Genomic DNA, 25,131 nt, shown 5'->3' with positions numbered 1-25,131 from the left:
GCAGGAGACATACCAAGCTGTGATACAACCAGAAAGAATGCTGTAATGCCCAGAATTGCAGTGATGGCATACAGATGCACGGAAATGCTGTCTGCCATGTGCTGTCCTGCTCCTTCATAGCCCATAAATGCAGTTGTGCCCTAAAGGCCCATTGGTGATGGGGCTCCTCCTCTTGTCACCCTAGGGTCACCGGCCTCTTCCTAACTTCTCTGACAGACACACGCATTGCTTCTTGCTCTTATGACCAAGGCTGCCATTACACAAATGCAGAGTGGGCAATTTGTGGCTGAGCCATCTACCCAGTAGTCATGGGCATCCCCTTTTACCAGCGCAGGGAAAGGATCAAGTTGATTTCACTTTAGCCTTAACCACAGGGGAGCACCATACAAAAGTTCACAGATGAGAGCATATTGATTGCTTTAGTATCATTAAGGGGCACACTTTGGTGTCTTTTTGAAAGTATGTGTAAGTCACATATACTTAATTTGAATGAGGGACCAAATGCTCACAAGCACCTAAGTATGGTTAATTTCATATCAGTGAATTACGTCTGCTTCAGAGTGCACAGGAGTATTGGTAAACTAGAGTCATGGATTTAGTGCGGCCATGGACCTCATGTACACAATAGGAAGTGTGTTGCCAGTGAACGGTTGTTTTGAGGAAGTGCTGGCATAGCCTGATTATGGTGTCAAATGTGGTAGTATGAAAACCCAGTGCAGCTGGTGCCCATCTCAGGATACTCTCATCCATGATGAGTTTTCATGAATGTCCCTGTCATGCAGTTCCATTTGTTGGTGCCTTAAAGACATCTCAGCATGGGCTGCCTACTCCAGATGATCATCCTCTTTTGCCTCCTCTCAGGGTGGCTGGTTCCTGTTTTTCAGGTGTCTCCAGTTTCTCTCTTTGCTGCATTGCCATGTTGTGCAAGGTACAGGACACCACCAGTATGCACAATACCCTGTACTGGGGGTCTTCCCCAGATCAATCAAGGCAATGGAACCGTATCTTCAGAAGACCAATGGCTGATGGTTGCTGTGGTAAAGCCGTAGGATTAATGATATAATTCCTCTGCATCCGTCATTGGGTTCTGAATTTGCATCATGAACTAGGCCTTCAAAGGACATCCATTTCAGAAACAGGTGAGCTGATACAGGTGTGAAATTGGTTGATGTCACAGTATTGAAATAGACAGAGTATCTATGTGGTCTGAAACTCCTCTCAAAGTCAAATATTACACCAAGATTACAAACAGACTGGTTCAAACAGTGAGTAAGATGGAGTCAGTCATTAGAGAATGTAGTTGGAACAGGGACAGTCTTCCTAATATTTAATTGTAGAAACTTCTGCTTATCCAATACTCGATGTCAGTAAACAGTCCGATAATTTAACAACAGTGGAATCGTGAGAGGTGATGGCGCAGAGCTGGGCGATGCCTGTGAAAAATGGAAATGAATGCTGTGCTTTTGGATGAGGCTCTGAGGGGGAGAATGTAGATAAGAAATATGAGGAGGCCGAGCATTAATCCTTTGGAGGCACCAGAGGCAACGGTACAGGAAGAGACAAGATTCTAAACAATCAACAACATTCAAAATAAAACAACAAACAACAATTGAAAAAAATTAATTTACTCAATGTCCCAGTGTTAATAGATCCTTTAAAAAAAATTGCAGGATCTGGGTCTGCATCTTCACAAAAAATCTAATCAGTTCTTCCCTGGGCCACACCCTATCTGTGTACCACCTTCAGTAGCAGAGGTAATTGTCAGCCGCAACAATTGTTACAGCAGCGACAGTAGAATGACCATTCCTTTGTGGCAGATCTCCTCCAATGCAAGAGATCATCTCTGCTGCCTCTTTATTGTGGGGACTGCATGTAATGTTCATACTACAATGGTTTCATGCTGTGCAACCACCCCCATTGAGCTGCCATGTTGCTGACACAGCATGGCAACATCCTGAAGTTCTTCAAAAGAACACTTAGTGGCTCTCTCTACTGCTTAATTGTCATTTAATTGAGCCTAATTGCCCAGCTGCCACTGCTGGGCAGTTAGATACTGTCACTTTGACCCATTAAGAAGCCAACACATCATGTCTTTCAAATGTTGTCCCTGGTTCTACATCCAATGATGTAGAACTAGGAAGATTCCACATACCTTTTCCAATTGATTTTCCCACCTTTTCACAGAAACACTCTACCATTCCAATTCTTCCAGTTCAAGCTGGCAATTCTTTTCTCTTCCATCCCCTTCGTTTTCTTCCATCCCACATTCAGACCGAGACTGTTCTCACATACAACCCAGTTGAAGCTAGCACTTTTCCTCCACGCTCTCACCCCATTCAACCTGGAATTATTCAACAAGGTACTGTTCCCTCTCCACAACTACTGCTCATTTCCACTCTCTCTCTCTCTCTCTTTACTTCCTTTCAGTTAATTCAGGCATTCTCCTTCACCCATCGACCAAGCTTCTCCCTTATTCTCATGCGTGGAAGCAGTTCTCAACTCTGTAAAGGGAAGGAATTAAATAGATGATAAATTAAGTTGGTTGAGTGTTGGGAGGTGGGGATGGGCTGGTGCCCGTCTTAATGAAAATTCTGCGGGCCACTAACCTCCATGCTCAGACTCCCCGTGCCATGCTTGCCCCAAAACCGGAAAATCCCGTTCAAGGTCAATGGATCTTTGCATGGTCTGCCCCCCCGCCGGTGGCTACGATTCCCGTGACAGGCAGGACGGTAAAATTCCGGTGCCCAAACTCATTTCTGGCATACAAAGCAGCACACTGAGTGGATAATCTACCCTATTATTCATGACTGAAATTGAAGCATTATGTTTTGCATTTGCTTAAATTGTTGCACTGTCCTTTGGGTAAAATTCTACTCTTAGCACCAGTGGAAATAATTACACATCAAGCTTATCTTTGGAGCTTGTTAGGGTCACACTTCAATGACAATTCTGACTTCTATTTTCACTTGCAAAACAGTTTTACAGTCTGCGTTTGTAGAATATTTTTTCCATAATTTAGGTGTTACTTCATAAATCCTGAACATCCTTTTCCCCACATGTTAGGTTAATCACTTCAAAGTCAAAGACTTGTGACTAATAACTTTCACATTTCTACTGTACAGTGTTGGAAAAACTAAAGAGCAGGAGAATTTTATTCAGTCAGGGTAAGTTATCCCAGGGTGCATTTTAACAATTATATAATAGCTGATCTGTATGAGAAGCTCCAAGAAGAGTCCTTCAGCTACAGGCTATGGATAACCCTGCAGCAATCAAGATGTCCTCATGTTCTTTAGCACATGCAACTTTCTAACTCCAACTGGTAATGTATCTGGAATATGCTGTTCCTGCAATGTCCAAATGTGTCACTCAGATTAGTAGTCATAAAACCAATGTGTTACTTCTGCTTCCAACATTCTCAGGCACAGTAACGTCAACTCAAGCAGGAATTCCCCAGTATCCCCCATTATCCTGGCAACATTATGTATTTGTGCACATTCTGAGAATGAGCACATTCACTGATACAAGAATCCTATCATTCAGTGAATGCATAGGTTGCCTGTAAATACCATATAAGCAAAAGTTACTATCAAATTCTCTCATGCTTGCCACTGACTTGTATATGTCAATAATGGCCCACCCAGTGTATATAAAACAAATTAAAGAATCTTATACGAGGAGGCGCATGGTCATTTTTATTTTACAAAGTTGGCTCATTTTTGCTGCAACTGCCTCTCTACTCATCTCCCTCTTGGTTTCCATTGCCACCTTTCCTTCCCATCTTTTTGCCTTTTCCCGATTTACCATCCATCATCTTTGACCTCAGCTATGTTTTCTCTCCCTCTACTCCCTTGGTGTTCTACATCTGTCACTGACACTGCGTGTTTGTTAACAAGCTCAGTTTATATATTTCACATTTAAAAGGCAAAAAGTTGGATATGCTGGGTTGGAGTAATTATAAGGTCTAACGCAAGAGACACTGCAGCATTCATAGATACAAACCTGCTGGCACTCGGGAGCCTCGGCTGGGAGGGAGTAGGAGACTCAGATCATGAGGGAGGGGGGCTAATTTCTAACCTGGGCTGGAATGGGTCAGGAGGAAGTGAGATTTAGGATCTAGGTTTGGAAAAGATCAGAGAGCAAACATCTAACTATTTGTTTATGTTGTGATTTGTTTGTGGTAGTTGAGATATGCTATTTCTTTTATCTTCAATTGCTGTTGTATCTTGCTTTGTTTTTTTATTTGTTCTCACTGTTGGGGGTCGACAAGGAGCTGTTTTGTGATGCTGGGAGAAAATAGGAAAATGGCAGTAAAGAAAATGGAGGAATGTAAAATGATAACAAGCAAAAAACGTAATTAAATAGTCTGACTGAAGTAAAAAATATATATTGGGGAGAATCTCCTGGGATTTTGCCCATGTGCACTGAATCATCTGAGCAGCATATTGAAAGACAGAACAGATTGGAGTTCATGTCTATATAAAAACATATGGGTTTGTTTATATGCATGTATTCTGATCATACTGCACCCAAGCAATTCACTACACCTGGATGCAAGCCCAAGAAAATTTCACCTTGGTGTAATCAAGTTCAAGCCAAAAGGTGAAAAAATATAATGAAAGCAGAGCCACTGATCTTACACTTAAGTGTGAGGCAGGAAAGAAACAGGAAAATTAATCACCAGTGAGAAGAAAAGTGCGGCAAGGTAAGAAAACCATTACTGGCTGTAGGCAGGGAAAAGAGGTCAGGTAATAGGGGATCCCAGCTGTAAAGGGTTAGCACACACAGTAGTATAAGGTCTGGCACATATACAGTTAATGTGGCACTGAGTACCATGATTTAAGAGAACACGTGACTCACACCTAGGGTCAGTCTAGTGTTGGACAGAGCCGTATGCACAAGTAAGCATGCAGACAGCTCCTCATTGAACCCTTTAATGTATATATGTACATTGCTCTTGTTGTTAATAAGTACATACAGTTAACCTACTTAAGACTACAAAGGCTCCAGTAAGACCTACTGAATGGTATCCAACACATTCATGATGCTGATACAATAATGCTGTCAGATCACATGACTGAGAGAGGTCTTAAAGAGAGCAGATGGTTTTGCCTCGTGTAGAGGTCGAAATGTTTAAAAATACTTGGTGCAAATTACTAGTTCTGTTTAAAAAGACTATCGACTTGAGCAGCATATGTTTGGGAGACTAAACAATCTCCAAACCCCACCTAAACCCCTCCCACACAACAAAACATGGTGGCAGCGAGTGAAAGACTCAGCAAAAACTGAAAGAAGCTACAGGGCAGGCAAGACAAGAGAACTTTGAAGGAAGGACAATGGAAACCATTTCAAGACACACCAAGACATCGGGAGAGGTAAGCTGCGAAACAGACCCAGAGACAAGATAGTAGTGAGCACAAGCCCAAAGTAGCCAGCAGAAGCAAAGAAGCAGGATCAAATGCAGAAACAATTCCAGTGCTCAGCAGAAGCATGGAATCTACCCTACTATGCCCAGATTCATTTTAGAGTATGGAACGCCCACCACAGGCCCACAAATGTGACAAGTGGAGAAAAAGGTTTACCAGATACATAACTGCTTCAGGACTACATGAAAAAGACAAGAAAGGCCAGGACAGTACCCTACTATATCCTGTGGGAACTATTGCTGATAACATAAAAGTCAAGCAGGGAGTTGATGAGATTCAGCTTCTTATAAAAAAAGTCATGTAAGCTTTCAACTTATTTTAGCATCCATCAGAACTTAGTAATTGAGAGGGCTAAATTTAACAGGAGAAATGAAAGACCAGGCAAAAATTTGAACTTGTTTATCAAAAATTTCTACAAGCTGGCAGGGAACTGTGCTTATGGAATTTTAAAAGATGAGCTGATTCGAGATTGGGTCATTGTAGGGGTGTTCGACAAAACATTACCAGATCTCGTACAGACAAGGGAGCTTTTAACACTGGGGAAGGCAGTGCAGATTGCAAAACAAACAAACTTTGAAAATAGAGTCTGGTGTTCACTCATGAGGAAGGAGAGGTCCTGGAGAAGGTCGAGGGAGAACATTCAATTCCACCAAAATGGAGAAAAGCATGCCAACTGATTTTTAAACATCTCTATTATGGCGGGAACAAACTGCACAAATGAGAAGAGTGACCAGCGGGAAGGCTGAGTTCTGTAACTGTGGAAAAATAGGAAATTTTAAAACTGTTTATCTCTTGAAAATGCTGACAACCTGTAGAAAGAGAGCTAAGAACCACAAGAACAGAAATTAATCTTCCTAGGGGAGATAACTGACACTGAAAACAAATGCTGGAATGGGTGCACCCTGCACCACCTTCCCCCCCCCCCCCCCCCCCCCCCGCCCCCCTCCCACAACCACCCGAGTTTAAAATTAGGCACAGGAGCAGGAGGTTCTATTTTATCAGGTGAAGTAAAATGGTTAGAAGTATCACATTGCAACCCTCATTCATCAAATTACAGGGTCCTGGTAGGACTATAAAAGGCCAGCTCATTGTGAAGCTGAAATAAGAAGATCGAGAAATCCCCAAATCTCTCCATGTTTTTCAAAATCAAAGAATGCTTTCTCCTAAGCCAAAAAGTATGCCTAAAACTGAAATGAATCTGTAAGGTGGGTGAATTTGCTGATGAGAAATAGAGCACTACATTCCAAAATGAGTTACACCATAAGACCAGAAGATATAGGAGCAGAATTAGGCCATTTGGCCAATTGAGTCTGCTCCACCATTCAATCATGGCTGATATGATTCTCATCCCCAGTCTCCTGCCTTCTCCCAGTAACCCTTAATCCCCTTATTGGTCAAGAACCTATCTATCTCTGTCTTAAAGACACTCAATGGCCTGGCCTCTACAGCCCTCTGAGGCAATGAGTTCCACAGATTCACCACACTCTGGCTGAAGAAATTCCTCTTCATCTCAGTTTTAAAGGAGTGTCCCTTCACTCTGAGGTTGTGCCCTCGAGTTCTAGTCTCTCCCACTAGTGGAAACATTCTCTCCACGTCCACTCTATCTAGGCCTCTCAGTATTCTGTAAGTTTCAATTAGATCCCTCCTCATCCTTCTAAACTCCATTGAGTATAGACCCAGACTCCTCAACTCTTGTGAACCTCCTCTGGACTGCCTCCAAGGCCAGCACATCCTTCCTTAGGTAGAGAGTCCAAAACTGCTCGCAATATTCCAAATGGGGTCTGACTAGAGATTTATACAGCCTCAGCAGTACGTCCCTGCTCTTGTATTCTAGCCCTCTAGAAATGAATGTTAACATTGAATTTGCCTTCCTAACTGCCAACTGAACCTACATGGTAACCTTAAGAGAGTCCTGAACCAGGACTCCCAAGTCTCTTCACGCTTCAGATTTCCGAAGCCTTTCCCCATTTAGAAAATAGTCTACACCTCTATTCTCAATTCTCAAAATTGTTTACTGGGATTGGAAAATTAAAGCCTGAGTATTATATCACCCTATGAGCTGATGCTATAGCAATTTACTTCTTTACCCTGAGGAAAGTCCATCACCAACTACTGGACAAAGTCAAGGTCAAAATAGAAAAAAAGATACAGTAACAAGGAATTATCTTATCATTCACCATTCCAACATAATGGTGTTCAGGTATGGTTACAGTCCAAAACCAATGAGTCTCTAAGAATCCGTGTGGATTTATCTCAGCTAACAAAGCTTTGGAACATGCGATCCAGCCAATGGCCTCAGTAGAGGACGGCCCAGAAAAACTTTATTTACCAAATTGAATGCAAACAGTGGATTTAGGTATTTGTCTCTCGATAAAGAATCCAGATTGCTAACCACATTTATAACACTATTCGATCACTATTATTTCAATAGATTGCCCTTTGGAATTGTGTCTGCTCCAGAAATTTTCCAGAGAATAATGTCCGGCACTTCAAAAAGCATGAAAGGAGTATAATATACGCAATGTACTCATTCATGGATCAATAAACAAGCATGACAGCAGAGTCAGACAAGTACTGAGAGCTGAAAACCTGACAGGATGCAGGCCTCATGCCGAATGAAAAATGTGAGTTTGCCAAACCCAAGAGTACGTTTCTAGGTCAAATAGCACAGGCCATTGGAATCATGAATGATCCACAGAAACAAAGGTTATAGAATTTCCTCAACCCAGAGACATAACTAAACTTCAGTGATTCCTCGGAATGTTGAACCAAGTAGGCAAGCTCCCACTGAATTTAGCAGAGGCAAATGAGCTCTTGAGACAGCTTTTGAGACAGGGTCAACAGTTGGACTGCAACAGGGACCAGCAATATGTTTTTGAGACCATTAAACAACTTTGAATCTCTTATGTAATCTTGGCACATTATGACCCAGGCTTACTGACCATAATAGCAACGGATGCATCAGCTACAGGTTTGAGGAGGGCAGTCCTATTTCAAGTGCAGAAAGACAGCAAGTATAGAACAGTCTATTATGACTCTAGGTCACTGACAGAAACAGAACAATAATATGCCACGATAGCAAAAGCTTTGGCAGCAACAGGGACGTGCAAAGAATTTTCAGACTATGGTTAGATTACATTTCAAAATCGAAACAGACTGTAAACTACTAGTTACTTTTCTGAACTGAAAAGGAATTGCAAAGATGCCACCCAGAATCCAGCAGTTTAGATTACTATTAATGGGATACCATTCCATCACAGAATATATACAAGGAAAAAACTGAACAGCCGACACACAGTCATGAATACAATCAGAAGGAAGTGAACAAGAGGATTTAGACATTATTGAAGAGGTTGAAGCATGGACACCCTTAATCATTCAGCACTTACCAGCTATTGCAAGAAGGCTGCAGGAAATAAAGTAAGCCCAGGAACAGGATGAAGAATGTCTTCAAATCCAAGAACATTGTCTGGAAGGATGGCCAGACTAATATCTCCATTAATCTGACACTACGCCAGTATTTTGAACAGTGCAAGCATCTCACTGTCAAGGACGACTTACTAGTCTTCAACTATGCCAGGAGCCCTTCATTTTGATACTCTTCAAAGGCTTCAACATTGGCATTTAGGAATTACCAACTGTTGTGTGATGGCAGAACAATCAGTCTGGTGTCCTGGTGTTACTTGCTCAATAGCAGAAATAATTTCTAACTGTATTACTTGTGCAGTAAACAGCCATAAACAAAAGAACCACTTCTTCTTTTCCATCAAAGCCATGGAAATGGACTTATTTGAATTTAAGGGGAAAACTTTCCTTATCGTTGCTTATAATGGATTGAAGTAAACCGATTGCATAGCATCACAGCAGAAGCAGTCATGCAATCCCTCAAGAGAATTCATTCAACTCATTGTATTTCATACATTGGAAATGTAGATAGGAAATTAAGAACACAGCTTCCATCTCGGAGACAAAAATTCAAACCCACCATTGTCATGAACAACCACAAGAGGGTAAAACAACATGAGGAAGAACAAAGAAACAATTAGGCTAGGAACTTTAATCAAAGGCATAGAACAGCGAGTTACCAGTGCTGAAGCCTGGGGAGAGAGTTTGTGTCCGAGACCAACAAAGGGAAGGTATAATAATTGAAAAACTCCACAATCAAGATCATGCAGGGTTGAATCAAACTTGCATACAATAAGGAGAAACCACAGTGGCTTAATATTCTTGAAAACGAAGCCAATGGAAACCTGGACTTATGACTCATCCTGAAGAAGAAGGAAGACTTACTACAAGCTCTGCAGTCACTCAGGAGAAGGGGGCGTACTGAATATCCTCAACCGGAAAAGGAGCTCAGAACAGAATTAGGGAGATTGGTCAAGGTAACTCAGAGGCTCCCACTATGAAGTTTGAGACTTTGAGGGGAGATGTAGGAGGGTGTAAACATGATAGGAACAAAGACTTGTGGGGGGAAGATGTAAAGGGTTAACATCAGAAGCATTTATGATACTGATGCAATAAAGATGTCAGATCACCTAACTGAGATGTAAAAGAGATCTTGAAGAGAGTCGAAGCTGTTAACTTGTGTTGAGGTCCAAATGTGCAAATACTTGGTGCAAATAAATAGTTTTGGTTAAACAGACTGTGGACTGGAGCAGCATGCTTTTCAGAGATTAGACAACCCCCAAACCCTGTGGGGGAGGCAGTGACGCAGTGGCATTGTTGATGAATGAATAATGTAGAGACCCAAGTAATACTCTGGGGACCTGGGTTTGAATTCCACCATGGCAGATGGTGGAATTTGAATTCAATATCTGGAATTTAAAGTCTAATGATGGCAATGAAATCATTGTTGATGGTTGTCAAATGTCCTTTAGGAAGGAAACCTGCTGTCCTTACCTGGCCTACATGTGACTCCAGACCCACAACAATGTGGTTGACTCTTAAATGCCCTCTGCAACATGCTAGCAAGCCATTACAAAGTCAAATGAAACCAGATGGACCACACAGCATCAACCTAGGCACCAGAAATGGTAAATCCAGCCCTGTCAACCCTGCAAAGTCCTCCTTACTAATATCTGGGAGCTTGTGCCAAAATTGGGAGAACTGCCAAAATAGTAATGGCTTTCGCTCCATCATATGGTCAGAAGTGGAGATGTTCGTTGATGATTGCACAATGTTCAATACCATAGGCATCATGGTGGCACAGTGGTTAGCTCTGCTGCCTCACAGCGCCAGGGACCTGGATTTGATTTCAGCCTTGGGTGACTGTCTGTATGGAGTTTGCATGTTCTCGTTGTGCCTGCATGATCCTTTTTAACTCCAGGTGCTCCGGTTTCCTCCCACTGTCCAAAGATGTGCAGGTTAGGTGGATTGGCCATGCTGAATTGCCCGTGTGTCCCAAGATGTATAGGTTAGGGGGATTAACGGGGTAAATGTGTGAGGTTAAATAAATGCAGCAGGAGTGGGCCTGGGTAAGATGCTCTGTCGGAGAGTTGGTGCAGACTTAATGGGCTGAATGGCCTCCTTCTGCACTGCAGGGATTCAATGATCCTCAGATACTGAAGTAGTCTATGTCCAAATGCAACAAGACCTGGACAAAATCCAGGCTTGGACTGACAAAAGGCAAGTAATATTTGTGCCATACAAGTGCCAGGCAATGACCATCTCCAACAAGAGAGAATCTAACCATCACCCACTGACATTTAATGGCAGTACCATTACTTAATTCCCCACTATCAACATTCTGCGGGTTACCATTAACCAGAAACTAAATTGAATTAGCCACATAAATACTATGTCTACAAGAGCAGGTCAGAAGCTAGGAATCATGTGGGGAGTAAGTTACCTCATGACTCCCCTAAGCCAGTCCACAATCTATAAGGTACAAGTCAGGAGTATGATGGAATACTCTCCACTTGCCTGGAGAGTAACGGCAACACTCAAGAAGCTTGACAACATCCAGGACAAAGCAACCTGCTTGCCTGGCATCCCATCCATCAACGTTCACTCCCTCCACCACCAATGTACAATAGCGAACAAATTTGTACCATCAACAAGACCCACTTCGGGAACTCACCAAGGTTCCTTAGGCAGCACCTTCTAAACACAAGTCTACTACCATCTAGAAGAACAAGAGCAGCAGATACATGGGAACACCATCATCTGGAAGTTCCCCTCCAAGCAACTCAGCATCCTTCTTTGGAAATATATCACTGTTCCTTCACTGCCACTGGGTCAAAATTCTAGAACTTGCTCCCTAACATCACTGTGAGTATACCTTCACTAGATAGACTCTAGCAGTGCAAGAAGGTAGCTCGCCACCACCTTTTCAAGGGCAATTAGGGATGGGCAATGAATGCTGGCCACATCCCGAGAATGAATAAAAAAACACTACCACACAACAAAAAAAAACACTTTAAGACCATAAGACCATAAGACATAGGAGCGGAAGTAAGGCCATTCGGCCCATTGAGTCCACTCCACCATTCAATCATGGTTGATTTCAACTCCATTTACCCGCTCTCTCCCCATAGCCCTTAATTCCTCGAGAAATCAAGAATTTATCAATTTCTGTCTTGAAGACGCTCAATGTCTCGGCCTCCACAGCCCTCTGTGGCAATGAATTCCACAGACCCACCACTCTCTGGCTGAAGAAATTTCTCCTCATCTCTGTTCTAAAGTGACTCCCTTTTATTCTAAGGCTGTGCCCCCGCGTCCTAGTCTCCCCTGTTAATGGAAACAACTTCCTTACGTCCATCCTATCTAAGCCGTTCATTATCTTGTAAGTTTCTATCAGATCTCCCCTCAACCTCCTAAACTCCAATGAATATAATCCCACGATCCTCAGACGTTCATCGTATGTCAGGCCTACCATTCCTGGGATCATCCATGTGAATCTCCGCTGGACCTGCTCCAGTGCCAGTATGTCCTTCCTGAGGTGTGGGGACCAAAATTGCTCACAGTACTCCAAATGGGGCCTAACCAGTGCTTTATAAAGCCTCAGAAGTACATCCCTGCTTTTGTATTCCAAGCCTCTTGAGATAAATGACAACATTACATTTGCTTTCTTAATTACGGACTCAACCTGCAAGTTTACCTTTAGAGAATCCTGGACTAGGACTCCCAAGTCCCTTTGCACTTTAGCATTATGAATTTTGTCACCGTTTAGAAAATAGTCCATGCCTCTATTCTTTTTTCCAAAGTGCACGACCTCGCACTTGCCCACGTTGAATTTCATCAGCCACTTCTTGGACCACTCTCCTAAACTGTCTAAATCTTTCTGCAGCCTCCCCACCTCCTCAATACTACCTGCCCCTCCACCTATCTTTGTATCATCGGCAAACTTGGCCAGAATGCCCCCAGTCCCGTCATCTAGATCGTTAATATATAAAGAGAACAGCTGTGGCCCCAACACTGAACCCTGCGGGACACCACTTGTCACCGGTTGCCATTCTGAGAAAGAACCTTTTATCCCAACTCTCTGCCTTCTGTCTGACAGCCAAACGTCAATCCATGTTAGTACCTTGCCTCGAATACCATGGGCCCTTATTTTACTCAGCAGTCTCCCGTGAGGCACCTTGTCAAAGGCCTTTTGGAAGTCAAGATAGATAACATCCATTGGCTCTCCTTGGTCTAACCTATTTGTTATCTCTTCAAAGAACTCTAACAGGTTTGTCAGGCACGACCTCCCCTTACTAAATCCATGCTGACTTGTCCTAATCCGACCCTGCACTTCCAAGAATTTAGAAATCTCATCCTTAACGATGGATTCTAGAATTTTGCCAACAACTGAGGTTAGGCTAATTGGCCTATAATTTTCCATCTTTTTTCTTGTTCCCTATCTTTTTATCCCTCACCACATGGTCTCCAAACTCTACCCCCTCTCCCCCCAACTCAGTTGATAAATTAGTACTCTTCCATGTTGAACACCACTTGGAGGAATCACTGAGGGTGGTAAGAACATAGAACATAGAACATAGAAAGCCACAGCACAAACAGGCCCTTCGGCCCACAAGTTGCGCTGATCATATCCCTACCTCTAGGCCTATCTATAGCCCTCAATCCCATTAAATCCCATGTACTCATCCAGAAGTCTCTTAAAAGACCCCAACGAGTTTGCCTCCACCACCACCGGCGTCAGCCGATTCCACTCACCCACCACCCTCTGAGTGAAAAACTTACCCCTGACATCTCCTCTGTACCTACCCCCCAGCACCTTAAACCTGTGTCCTCTCGTAGCAACCATTTCAGCCCTTGGAAATAGCCTCTGAGAGTCTACCCTATCCAGACCTCTCAACATCTTGTAAACCTCTATCAGGTCACCTCTCATCCTTCGTCTCTCCAGGGAGAAGAGACCAAGCTCCCTCAACCTATCCTCATAAGGCATGCCCCCCAATCCAGGCAACATCCTTGTAAATCTCCTCTGCACCCTTTCAATGGCTTCAACATCTTTCCTGTAATGAGGTGACCAGAACTGCGCGCAGTACTCCAAGTGGGGTCTAACCAGGGTCCTATAAAGCTGCAGCATTATCTCCCGACTCCTAAACTCAATCCCTCGATTAATGAAGGCTAGTACGCCGTACACCTTCTTGACCGCATCCTCCACCTGCGAGGCCGATTTAAGAGTCCTATGGACCCGGACCCCAAGGTCCTTCTGATCCTCTACACTGCTAAGAATGGTACCCTTCATATTATACTGCTGCTTCATCCCATTGGATCTGCCAAAATGGATCACTACACACTTATCCGGGTTGAAGTCCATCTGCCAGGGTGCAGAATGTACTCTGGGTGGGGGACTACAATCTGTAATCTCATGGCCCGTCATATCCTCCACTCTACAATTATCACCAAGTCAGGGTCTAAACCCTGGATCAATTAAGAGTGCAGGAGAGCATGCCAGGTGCAACACGAGGTGTACCTAAAATGAGGTATCAACCTGGCGAAGTTACAACACAGGACTACTTGCGCATCAAACAGCATAAGCAGCAAGTAATAAAAAGAGCTAAGCCATTCCACAACTAACAGAGCAGATCTAAGGTCTCCAGATCTGCCACATCCAGTCATGAACGGTGGTGGACAATGAAACAACTTACTGGAGGATGAGGTTCCACAGATGTCCCCATCCTCAATGATGGGGTAGACCAGCACATCAGTGCAAAAGATAAGGCTGAGGCCCTGTATAACTGCAGTAAGACATCCCTATTTCTGAACTCAAATCCTCTTGCAATGAAGGCCAACATACCATTGCCTTCCTAATTGCTTGCTGAACCTGCCTCCGCACTTTCACTGACTGATGTACAAGGACACCTAGATCCCTTTGTACATCCCACTTACCAATATACCACCATTTAAATAATACTCTTCTTTTCTGTTTTTCACATCAAAGTGCATAACTTCACATTTAGCCACATTGTACTGCATCTGCCACATGTTTGCTCACTCACCCAACTTGTCTAAATCACCTTGAAGCCTTCTTGCATCCCCCTCACAATTCACACTTCTGTTCAGTTTTGTCATCAACAAACTTGGAAATGTTACATTTGGTTCCCTCATCCACGTCATTTATATATATATATATATATATATCATGAACAGATGGGGCCCAAGCACTGATCCCTGTGGTACCCCACTAGTCACTGCCTGCCACTCAGAAAAAGACCCATTTATTCCCATCCTCTGTTTACTGTCTGTCAACTAATTCTCGATCCATGCTAATACATTACCCCTATCCCATGTACTTTAATTTTGCCCACTAAGCTCTTATGAGAAACCTTAGCAAAAACCTTCTGAAAGTCCAAATATACCACATTCACTGGTTCTCCCTTATCTATTATACTAGTTGCATCCTCAAAACAGTCCAGTAGATTTAAGCATGATTTGCCTTTTGTAAACTGATGCTGGCTTTGTCCAATCCCCTTAATGTTTTCTAAATGTACTGTTATTGTGTATTTTATAACAAACTCTCGCATCTTCCCCACGACTGATGTCAGGCTAAGTGGTCTGTAATTCTCCCTTTTTTCTCTCTCTCCCTTTTTGAACAGCGGAGTTACATTTGCTACCCTTCAATCTGTTGGAATTGCTCCGGCGTATATAGAAATTTGGAAGATGACCACTATGCATTCAAAACTTCCAGGGCTATTTCCTTCAATAGCCTGGGATGCAGATTATCAGGCCCTGGTGATTTGTCAGCCTTTAACCCCATTAATTTCCCCAGGACCGTTTTCTTACTAATACTGATTTCCTTCATTTTCTCACTAGTCCCTTGGTTACCTAACATTTCTGGGAGGATATTTGTGCCCACTTTTGTGAAGACAATACCAAAGTGTGTGTTCAATTCTTCTGTCATTTCTTTGGTCCCCTTTACAGTATCCCCAGCTTCTGACTCTAAGGGACCTACATTTGTCTTTTTCTCTTTGCATATTTATAGAAACTTTTAAGGTCAGTTTCTATGTTCCCTGCAATTTTACACTTGTGCACTAATTTACCTGTCTTCATCAAATTTTTGTCCTCTTTTTGCCAATTTCTAAAATGCTTCCAATCCTCAGACTTGCTGCTTTTTCTAGCAATTCTATGCCTCCACTTAGGATTTAATATTATCTCTAATTTCTTTTGTAAGCCCATGGTTGAGTTACCTTTTCCCTTTTATTTTTGCACCAGACAGGAATTAATAATTATTGTAATTCACGCACATGTTCTTTAAATATAAACCATTGCTTATCCACTGTCAATCCCTTTAGTAAGGCTTCCTAATCTATCCTTGCCAATTCATGCCACTTATCCTCATGGTTCCCTTTATTTAGATTCAAGACCCTAGTTTCAGACTCAACTGCTTCAATCTCCAGCTTAATTAAGAATTCTATCATATTATGGTCGCTCTTCCCCGAGGGAACCCACACAGCAAGATTGTTAATTAATCCTTTCTCATTGCATAGTGCCCAGTCTAGAATAACCTGTTCTCTGATTGGTTGCTCAACGTATTAGTCTAAAAAACACATACACACTGCAGGAATTCCACCACTATACCATTGAACAAAGAAAGAACAAAGAACAATACAGCACAGGAACAGGCCTTTCGGCCCTCCAAGCCCGCGCCGCTCCCTGGTCCAAACTAGACCATTCTTTTGTATCCCTCCATTCCCACTCTGTTCATGTGGCTATCTAGATAAGTCTTAAACGTTCCCAGTGTGTCCGCCTCCACCACCTTGCCCGGCAGCGCATTCCAGGCCCCCACCACCCTCTGTGTAAAATACGTCCTTCTGATATCCGTGTTAAACCTCCCCCCCATCACCTTGAACCTATGACCCCTCATGAACGTCACCACCGACCTGGGAAAAAGCTTCCCACCGTTCACCCTATCTATGCCTTTCATAATTTTATACACCTCTATTTGGTCACCCCTCATCCTCTGTCTTTCCAGTGAGAACAACCCCAGTTTACCCAATCTCTCCTCATAACTAAGCCCCTCCATACCAGGCAACATCCTGGTAAACCTCCTCTGCACTCTCTCTAAAGCCTCCACGTCCTTCCGGTAGTGTGGCGATCAGAACTGGGCGCAGTATTCCAAATGCAGCCGAACTAACATTCTATACAACTGCAACATCAGACCCCAACTTTTATACTCTATGCCCCGTCCTATAAAGGCAAGCATGCCATATGCCTTCTTCACTACCTTCTCCACCTGAGACGTCACCTTCAAGGATCTGTGGACTTGCACACCCAGGTCCCTCTGCGTACCTACACCCTTTATGGTTCTGCCATTTATCGTATAGCTCCCCCCTACGTTAGTTCTACCAAAATGCATCACTTCACATTCCAAAGATGTGCGGGTTAGGTTGATTGGCCATGATAAAATTGCCGCTTAGTTTCCTGAGATGCGTAGGTTAGAGGGATTAGTGGATAAAATATGTAGGGATATGGGGGTAGGGCTTGAGTGGGATTGTGGTCGGTGCAGACTCGATGGGCCAAATGGCCTCTTTCTGCACTGGAGGGTTCTATGATTTATCTGGATTGAACTCCATCTGCCATTTCTTTGCCCAAATTTCCAGCCTATCTATATCCTTCTGTAGCCTCTGACAATGTTCCTCACTATCTGCAAGTCCAGCCATTTTCGTGTCATCCGCAAACTTACTGATCACCCCAGTTACACCTTCTTCCAGATCGTTTATATTAATCACAAACAGCAGAGGTCCCAATACAGAGCCCTGCGGAACACCGCTAGTCATGATGTGGAGATGCCGGCGTTGGACTGGGGTAAACACAGTAAGAAATTTAACAACACCAGGTTAAAGCCCAACAGGTTTATTTGGTAGCAAAAGCCACACAAGCTTTCGGAGCTCCAAGCCCCTTCTTCAGGTGAGTGGGAATTCTGTTCACAAACAGGGCATATAAAGACACAAACTCAATTTACATGAATAATGGTTGGAATGCGAATACTTACAACTAATCAAGTCTTTAAGAAACAAAACAATGTGAGTGGAGAGAGCATCAAGACAGGCTAAAAAGATGTGTATTGTCTCCAGACAAGACAGCCAGTGAAACTCTGCAGGTCCAGGCAACTGTGGGGGTTACAAATAGTGACATGAACCCAATATCCCGGTTGAGGCCATCCTCGTGTGTGCGGAGCTTGGCTATCAGTTTCTGCTCAGCGACTCTGCGCCGTCGTGTGTCGCGAAGGCCGCCTTGGAGAACGCTTACCCGAATATCAGAGGCCGAATGCCCGTGACCGCTGAAGTGCTCCCCAACAGGAAGAGAACAGTCTTGCCTGGTGATTGTCGAGCGGTGTTCATTCATCCGTTGTCGCAGCGTCTGCATAGTTTCCCCAATGTACCATGCCTCGGGACATCCTTTCCTGCAGCGTATCAGGTAGACCACGTTGGCCGAGTTGCAAGAGTAGGTACCGTGTACCTGGTGGATGGTGTTCTCACGTGAGATGATGGCATCTGTGTCGATGATCCGGCACGTCTTGCAGAGGTTGCTGTGGCAGGGTTGTGTGGTGTCGTGGTCACTGTTCTCCTAAAGGCTGGGTAGTTTGCTGCGGACAATGGTCTGTTTGAGGTTGTGCGGTTGTTTGAAGGCAAGAAGTGGGGGTGTGGGGATGGCCTTGGCGAGATGTTCGTCTTCATCAATGACATGTTGAAGGCTCCGGAGGAGATGCCGTAGCTTCTCCGCTGCGGGGAAGCTCCGGCACCACTAGTCACAGGCATCCAGCCGGAAAAAGACCCTTCCATTGGTAGTTTAGTTTGTCCAATCTGTGCATAAATTAAAGCCGCCCCCATCATTACAATTGTACAGTTGCATCCTTATTGTATGCATCTCTGATTTCTTGTTTAATACCTTCCCTATATTTCCACTACTGTTTGGGGGCCTATTGATAACCTCCAACAATTTTTTCTGCCCCTTGGTTGTCCTTATCTGCACCCACACAGATTCCAATTCATTATTTTCCAGATCAATATCCTTCCTCACTATTGAATTGGTTTTCTCCTTCACTAACAAACCTACCCCAACTCCTTTCCACTTTTATCTGTCCTTCCTAAATAATGAATATGCCTGGATGTTCAGTTACCATCCTATGTAAACCTGCAGCCATGTCTTTGTAATTGTAACAATATCATAACCGTTTATACCTATTTGTGCTGTTAATTCATCTACCCCTTATTGTGAATGCTCCACGTGTTAAGGCACGAAGGGGGTGATCTTACCGTTGCACCCTGCCAGCTGATGGGCAAGGTGAGCCGGTAAGATCATGCGAGAGCTGAGAAATCATGTCCGCGCTCGATTTCTTACCCCTTGCAATCTTACCAGCACTGGATATCTGGCACAATCAGCCTCCCGCCCATTTCCGGCGATAAGCTGAATAATTTATTTTAATGTATTTAAATCATATTTTAAATTGATTTAATGAGCCCGGGATGGAATCGTTAACGCTCACTTGCCTCTGTAGCCTCGCCGGGAGAGGTTCTCTCCGACGAGGAACATATATGGTGGGCGGTGCCAGGAGACAGGGCCTGAGGGGGCGGGGCCTGATCTGTGTGGAGTTTGCATGTTCTCCCCATGTCTGTGTGGGTTTCCTCCCAGAGTCCAAAGAGGTATGCGTTAGGCTGATTGGCCATGCTAAATTGCCCCTTAGTGTCAGGAGGATTAACAGGATAAATACACGGGGTTACAGGGATAGGGCTTGGGTGGGATTGTGGCTGAATGGCCTTCTTCTGCAATGTCGGATTCTATGATTCTAAAGGTAAAAGTTGGGACCAAAAAGTCCAGAGAACCCTGGATGTCAAGGGATATACAGGGTGGGTAAGGAAAAGAAAGGAGGCTTATGGCAGATAGAGGGTGCAGTGGGGTGCAGCATCAAGCTGATCCTGGGAATCTGGGTGCAGTGGGATGGAGCCTGGAGCTAATCCTGGGAATCTGGCTGCAGTGGGATGGAGCAAGGAGCTGATCCTGAGAATCTGGCTGCAGTGGGATGGAGCATCAGGTTCATCCTGGGAATCTGGGTGCAGTGGGATGGAGCATCAGGCATCCTGGGAATCTGAGTGCAGTGGGATGGAGCATGGAGCTGATCCTGGGAATCTTGGTGCAGTGGGATGGAGCATAGAACTGATCCTGGGAATCTGGCTGCAGTGGGATGGAGCATGGAGCTAATCCTGGGAATCTGGGTGCAGTGGGATGGAGCAGATCCTGGGAATCTGGGTGCAGTGGGATAGAGCATGGAGCTGATCCTGGGAATCTGGGTGCAGTGGGATGGAGCAGATCCTGGGAATCTGGGTGCAGTGGGATGGGGCTGATCCTGGGAATCTGGGTGCAGTGGGATGTGGCTGAACCTGGGAATCTGGGTGCAGTGGGATGCTGCATTCGGCTGGGCCCCACCCCCTCACGTGACTGGAGCTGGTCTCGCCTCCGAGGCTGCGCATGCGTGCTGCGCCTACGGCGGCCGGCGGGGTGGGTGTTCTTTACGGGAGCGATTTTCTCCCCCCCCTCCCCCTCGGATCGGTTTGCATCTGGATCCCCCTCCCTGAGTCCGGGTGCTGCTGGCGAGCAGCGGGACCGTTTCCAGAGGAAGCCGGGCCCCAGGTGAGTGTGTGTGAGCGCGCCGCTTTACGCTGCCATTCTCTCCGCCATTTCACCGCCTCTTCCCCGGGGATCGGGGGCGGCGGCGGAGGGGGGCCGCCAGCAGGAGAAAGAGGCGGCGGCGGCCCCGCGCCACTGCGGCCTAGCGCTCAGGCTCTGAGCCCGCGGCCCAGCCCCCCTCCCCGCGCTCTCTCTGTCTATCCCCGGAGCAATGAGCGGGCTGCGGAGCCGGCCCTGCCTCCTGCGGCCGCCGTGTCCGCCCAGCCCGCGGAGGGGAGGGAAAGGCTGCAAACTGTAACCACCCCCCCCCCCCCCCCCCCATCCCGGGAGCAGCCAGACCAGCGTCCCCGCCCCGCCAAACCCCGCCTGGGGTTTGTACCTCACTCCCCCCCGCAAGATAATCACCCAAAAAAGCTTCAGCTTCTCAACATCCAGCTGAATGTGCGGCTATTCGGGGAGATTATGGGGGAAGGGGGATAGGCTGGGGGGTGTCCCTCACTGAGGTGGGGGCAATGGACTGGAGGATGACCCCCACTGAGGTGTGGGGGGTAATGGACTGGGAGATGCCCCCCACTGAGGCGTGGGGGGTTAATGGACTGGGGGATGCCCCTCACTGAGGTGGGGGTAATGGACTGGGGGTGCCCCTCACTGAGGTGGGGGGTAATGGACTGGGGGTGCCCCTCACTGAGGTGGGGGTAATGGACTGGGGGTGCCCCTCACTGAGGTGGGGGTAATGGACTGGGGGTGCCCCTCACTGAGGTGGGGGTAATGGACTGGAGGATGCCCCTCGCTGAGGTGGGGGGTAATGGACTGGTGGGTGCCCCTCGCTGAGGTGGGTGGGGGAGGTCCCTCCCTGGGGAGGGGTAATAGACTGGAGGCTGTTCATCATTGCAGGGGGGAGGCAAGAGGGTGGTGGTCTTGAGGATGTCCTTCACTGGGAGAGGGATACAGATTGGAGGATGTCCATCACTGGGTTGGAGTATGTAGGAGACTGATGGTTTTCCTCGCTGGGGGAGGAAGATGTCCCTAACTTGAGAAGGGTATGTCATAGTTAAAAGAAAAAAAAATCCAAGTCTATGGGGAAATCATAGGAGAGAGACGAATTCGGCAAGTCCTTACAGAGAGCTGGCACAGGCAGCGATCTCCCTGTATTGCATGATTCTGTGTGGTTTGGTTAGCTATTAATTCTGATTCCTGAATTCAATATCACCCAACTTGTAGAGTTGTTTCAAATGAGGTAAAACTTGTGGTTCTTTGTACCAGTCAGAAATATGTCATTCTGATAAAATATAAAATAAAATATACATTCATAAAATGGGAAAATGTATTGAACAAAAGGTTCTCTCTTTCCCACACACCCATTCATCCTCCTCTCTCACTATAAACCTGGTGAAGCTGCAATAGAGAACTACTACTTGCATGTTGAACAGTGGAAGCAGAATGCTATAGACAGCCAAACGATCCCACAAACAAAACATAGAAAATAGGAACAGGAAGAAGCCATTCAGCTCTTTGAGCCTGCCTCACAATTCATTATAATTGCTGATCATCCAATTCAGTTGCCTGATCCCCTTCACCCCAAGAGCTATATCTAACTCCATCTTGAAAACATACAATGTTTTGGCCTCAACTGTCGTCCTTGGCAGCAAATTCCACAGGCTTATCACTCTCTAGATGAAGAAATTTCTCCTCATCAAAAAAAGTACTTCAGGCACGGTAGCACAGTGGTTAGCACTGCTGTCTCACAGCGCCAGGGACCCAGGTTCGATTCCGGCCTCGGGTCACTGCCTGTGTGCACATCCTCCCCATGTCCATGTGGATTTTCTCCGGGTGCTCTGGTTTCCTCCCACAGCCATGTTAAGTGGATTGGCCATGCTAATGGCCAATGTTCCCTTTCCTGACTTAATCTGAGTTTGTTTATTTGGTTTGCCCTAAAAAGAGGTCAGTCCTAAAAGGTTTACCCGTATCCTTAGACTGTGACCCCTGGTTCTGGACACTCCCACCATTGGGAACATCTTGCATCTATCCTGTCTAGCCCTGTTAGAATTTTATAGGTTTGTATGAGATCCCCCCCACATTATTCCAAACTCCAGTGAATATAATCCTAACCAACTCAATATCTCCTCCATATGTATAGAGGGATATGGGCCAAATGCGGGCAATTGGGATTAGCTTAGGGGTTTTAAAAAAAAAGGCGGCATGGACAAGTTGGGCCGAAGGGCCTGTTTCCATGCTGTAAATCTTTATGACTGTCAGTTCCGCCATCCCAGGAATCAGTCTGGTAAACCTTCATCTATAGCAAGAACATACTTCCTCATCTATGAAGACCAAAACTGCAAACAATATTCCACGAGTGGCCTCACTAAGGTCCCGCATAATTGCATCAAGACATCCTTGCTTCTGTACCCAAATCCTCTCACTATGAAGGTCAACAAACCATTTGCCTTCTTTACTGCCTACTCTACATATGCGCTTACTTTCAGTGACTGACATATGAGGACACCAAGGTCACAGAGAATCCACCTCTATTAATTTACAGCCTTTCAGTTAATAATCCGTCTTCCTGTTTTTACTACCGAAGTGGACAACCTCACATTTTCCACATTACACTGCATCTGCCATGCATTCCCCCACTCAAAGGACCAAATCAAAGCTTTGCAATCCTTCTACAACCAGTTGCGCAAATTGTAGTGGACATTCAAACAGCTGAGAGAGGCCCCACAAATAGTCCCGTTATCAATGCTGATGGTGCCCAGTTGCACATCATTGCGAAAGAAAAGGCCAGGAACCCGGGTTCGATTCCTTCTATGAATATTTGCAACCATTTTCAGCTCAAAATGCCAAATGAATAATTCATCTCAGCTTCTTCCTGAGGTCTGCAGTTTCACTGATGCCAGCCTTCAGACAATTCGATTCACTCCATGTGATATATAGAAACAGCCGAGTGCACTGGACACAGCAAAGGCTTTGGATCATGATAGCATCTCAGCAGTAATACTAAAGACTTATGCCCCAGAACCAACTGTACCCAGATCCCAGGCTATATAACTACAGCATTGGCTTGTACCTGGCAAATGCCCAAGTGTGCCCTGTCCTCAAAATGCACGACAAATCCAATCCAGCCAATTACCACCCCATCAGTATACTGTCAATCATCAGCAAATTTATGGAAGATATTGTCGACAGTGCTATCGAGTGGCATTTAACTCGCCAATAGTCTGTTCACTGATATTCAGTTTGAGTTCCACCAGGACAACTAGGCTCCAGATCTCATTACAGCCTTGGTCAAACATTGACAAATGGGCTGAGTACAGAAGTAAAGTGAGAGTAACTGGTCTTGATGCCAAGGCAGAAATTGACCAGTTGTGGCATCAAAAGGCCCAAATAAAATTTAAGCCAGTGGGCATCAGAGGGAAGCTCCCCATCTAGCATTAAGCAAGATGGTTGTGCTTGTTGGAGGACAATCATCCCAGGACTTTTCTCAAGCGATTCTTCAGGATAGTGCCGATGCCAAACAATCTTCAGCTTCATCAATGACCTTCCCTCCATCATAAGGTCAGAAGTGGGAACGGTTAATTCATACACTGAAGCCGTCCTTGTCCACTTAAGGCAAGACCTCGATCAGATTCAAGCCTGGGCTGAAGTGCAAGGTAATAACCATCTCCAACCAGAGAGTCTAGCCATTTTTCTATCATGTTCGATGGTATTGTCATTGCTAAATCCTATCAACATTCTGAGGAATGTTCTCTATAATTTCAGTTTGCAATATGCAGCTGGCTTGTTGCACTTTGTGGTCTCAAAACTGATGGTGGCAGCACATGTGCACATCTTAAAGGAAACATTACTTGAGCGGAGGCTGTTTATTTCCTGCATGGGACTTTCTTGATTACCATATCCATGCAGTTTAGGCAACATAGATCCTGGGGTTTACCATTCACCAGAAACTTGAACAGCCATGTAATACTGTGGCAGCAAGAGAAGATCAGAGACAGGGGATGGGATTTTCCAGCCACGCTAGCCCCAAGACCGGAAAATCCATCCGAGGTCAATGGACCTTTGCATGGTCCGTGCCCCGCCCGCTACAATTCCCGTGGCGGGCAAGATGGGAAAATTCTGCCCAGGGACTTCTGGAACAAGTAACTCATCTGATTCCCTAGAGCCTGTCCACCATCTAGGCACAAGTCAGGAATATAATTGATTACTCTCCACTTGCCTGGATGAATGTGGCTCCAACAATACATAAGAAATTTGACACCATCCAGAACAAAACAGCCCGCTTGATTGACACCCCATCCACCACTTTAAACATTCAATCCCTCCACACCAGTGCACTGTGCAGCACTGTGTAGCATCTACAAGGTGCACTGCAGTAACTCACCAAGGCTCCTTCAACAGCATCTTCCTGACATATGATGTCTTAACACCAAGAAAAACAAGGCAGCACCACCACCTGCAGGTTCTCCTCTAAACCTCTCACCATCCTGATTTGGAAGCATATCACTGCTTCCTTGTCATTGGGTCAAGATCATGGAACACTCTCCTTAACCGCAAGATGGGTGTACCTACAGCAGATGGATTGCAGAGATTCAAGAAGGTGGCACATCACTATCTTCTTGAACAATTAGGGATGGACAAC

General features: G+C 45.2%; 1 protein-coding gene across 1 annotated transcript in view; it reads left to right on the top strand.

The window, feature by feature from the left end:
* Positions 1 to 20,405: 20,405 nt before the first annotated feature.
* Positions 20,406 to 25,131, top strand: part of LOC144506477 (vang-like protein 1) — a 42,727-nt gene continuing 38,001 nt past the window's right edge. Inside the window, exon 1 of the mRNA XM_078232655.1 lies at positions 20,406 to 20,498. The gene's annotated coding sequence lies outside the window, so the exon portion shown is untranslated. The remainder of the gene's footprint in view (positions 20,499 to 25,131) is intronic.

Source organism: Mustelus asterias, chromosome 17 (assembly GCF_964213995.1).
Source record: "Mustelus asterias chromosome 17, sMusAst1.hap1.1, whole genome shotgun sequence".
NCBI classification, from domain to species: domain Eukaryota; kingdom Metazoa; phylum Chordata; class Chondrichthyes; order Carcharhiniformes; family Triakidae; genus Mustelus; species Mustelus asterias.
This window is presented reverse-complemented; position numbering and strand designations above follow the sequence as displayed.